This window comes from Gymnoscopelus microlampas (assembly GCF_963454915.1).
Source record: "Gymnoscopelus microlampas genome assembly, chromosome: 8".
NCBI lineage: Eukaryota > Metazoa > Chordata > Actinopteri > Myctophiformes > Myctophidae > Gymnoscopelus > Gymnoscopelus microlampas.
The window spans coordinates 8,466,517-8,469,217 of record NC_139945.1 but is presented as its reverse complement, the minus strand read 5'-3'; the positions used below and the strand labels follow the sequence as shown (position 1 = coordinate 8,469,217).

At 40.1% G+C, this 2,701-nt stretch overlaps 1 long non-coding RNA gene across 1 annotated transcript; it reads right to left on the bottom strand.

The window, feature by feature from the left end:
* Positions 1-307: 307 nt before the first annotated feature.
* On the bottom strand, positions 308-2,197 carry LOC311050990. The gene is made up of 4 exons (XR_014601351.1): positions 1,384-2,197; positions 1,026-1,085; positions 738-829; positions 308-526 (listed from the first exon to the last, which is right to left on the bottom strand). It is a non-coding gene; the product is annotated as an uncharacterized lncRNA (long non-coding RNA).
* Positions 2,198-2,701: the final 504 nt, after the last annotated feature.

Here is a 2,701-nt window from a genome sequence, read left to right as displayed (position 1 = left end):
ATTACGGTGCAAAATGTCAGTGTGTGTCGACCGCATAATCCACATAGACTGACATATAGTCAGCAAGTAGTGCCATGAGGAGGAGCAAAGAAAAATAGCGGGAAAAGGAAAACAAAGTCACTTGTAGGCTACTCATGTAATCCACGGGTGGGTCCAAGGAAGAGCTAAATCCAAGTCATGTGTCCCTGGTATAATCCACAGGAAGAAATATATTTTGTTCCAGGGACCCAGAAGCAAAGATTTGAGTTAAAAAGTTTGCACTAAAAACATAGTCCTCAAGCTCTTTGTCGTCAAGCATTGGGTCCTGGAGAACACAGCATTTGGTACAAGGTCCTGGAGATGATCTTGTGAACTTCTTCCTGCTGGAGGGCTGAAGATCCAAAATGGAAGTCCATCTTTGGAGTTGCTCTGTGTCCTCAAGCATTGGGTCCTGGAGAATGCAGCGTTTGGTATGAGGTTTTGGAGATGATCTCCTGAACTTTGGACTGCTGGAGGGCTGAAGATCCAAAACGGCAGTCCTTGAAGCCTTGAAGAAAAACAGAAGAAAAAAAGAATTACAATTATTTATTTTCAATTATAACACAGGGGTCTTTGAATACAAAAAGACAAAACAATGCCCTGTAAGTAGGCTACAATAAGAAATACAGGTTTGCTGTTTTCTGCAGGTCTAGCCCACTCTATTAAGATGCAAATAGCTTATGTGAATACTGTGAGTGTATTATGCATGTGCGCTTTACCTTTTATAAAAACAGGATCAACATTACAGAAACTAATGCTTAGTTCTCCTAAAAGATGAGCTGCAACATCAATACTATGTGGAGAATTTACCCTGTTGGAAGAGAAGAACCGTGTTAGTTTTTAGTCATGTGCAATTTTTTTTATCAGTTAAAACATTTCACCAGGACAGGAACTCAATCCACAGGCCTACCTCCCCCCACTATCCCCCACCACAAATCAAATTGGTGGGGCTTGGTCTCCCCTCTTACTAAAGCATGATTGTGATATAGTTGAATTTGGTTACTTACACTTCTTTTGGATTGAATGTGGTTATTCTTCTCCGAGTTGTGTAGACGCCTCACAGCCTCCTGTAAACAGCATGATTATAAAAGGTCAATTTGAGGAAATCAATGCTTTTGGCAAACCACCAAAGGAATACCAAAACACTCGGCCCAAACACAGTCACCCGGGCACAAATCCAGCACATATCCGATAAAATCTCTACCTGGTATTCCCCCTAAAATGGTGGCGATCGTGTTTTGGGGTGAGCCTTCCAGGTTGCCCACCAGAACATTAGTTACACTTATTTTTCTACAAGCAACTCATACAAAGAATTTTCTAGATAGTAGACACAGGGCATATATAGTCAGACATAATTTCACTTACCGCAAGGTTGATGTTATTTGCTCTTTGGTGCAGGCAGAGGCAGCAACGTAGACAAAGCATCATCCCGAGCAGCGTTGCTCTCGACCAGCTAAGAGGACCACCTAATAATTCTGTTCTTCTCGGAGTCGAAGGCTGGCGTCTGCGAGGACTCGAAGCAGCACCCGATGCATAAAATAAATCTCTACTTGTGTTTGTTGCCATTTTACTCACAAATTAAACAAATTCATCATGCAGTTAATAGTTTCCAAGCAGAGTTCTCTAACAACAAACTGCTATCCTGTAAAGCCAACTTGGTGCCTTGGCTAATACACGCCCCCGTGCTGTGGCTAGGGTTGCCAGATTCTGTGAGAGAAACAAGCAAGCAGGTCTAGAAAAACAAGCCCAATAGAAGCGATTATGGGTCACATGACTCACATGAGCACTTTAAACCTACCTACTGTATACATCGGCTATTTGAAGATGGCAGATATACAAGCTATACAAGATATACTCGTGATGCAACTCGTTGTGAGCTTGTAGACTGCTATTTTCAAATAAAATTCTTGGTGCAAATTTATTATAAAAAAAACCTGGCAACACTGGCTCAAAGACATCTCACAGACACGGTGTGAAGAGGCGGTGCTCAGGAGTGAAACATGAAACAATAGGAACATTGAAACCATCGACACCTATCATGCAAATGTTGTGTCTGCATGTAATCTAATCTCTATCCCCCAAAATACAAACGAAAACACACATAAAGTAGCCTTGTTTGTGATATGGGTAAAAAGTACAACACATTTTGGTATCAAAATGTGCTTAAAGTACCAAAAGTAAAAGTGCTAATACGTTTGAAAATAGCGTGTGAGCTTGTTGATGTATAAAATAAGGCTAAAGTGGTTAATGCATGTTTTATAATGTAATCATTTATATCTGCAAAGTAACTAGTAACTAAAGTTTTCAAATAATAGTAAATAAAATAGTAAGTAAAAGTATAGACAATTGGAAATACTTCAGTAATGTAAAATTACCTCAAAATTGTACTTAAGTACAGTACTTGAGTAAATGTACTTAGTTACTTCACACCACTGTTTGTTGTACAGCACCTTGTGTAACAGAGAGGACCTCTGTTACTACAGTAACCTTGGTTATTAGTGTTTATTCAATCATTTTTAAACAGGGACATTGGTGGAACAAGTACTCAACTGTTTTGCTTAAGTAAAAGTATCAATAAGTGGTGTTCTAGCAACTCAAGTTTTGAGGTACCCCGTTTGGACCCAACTGCCGAGTTGCATCCTCACCCAGACCGGCATTTCTTTGGGAGGCCTGTCGAGATTTG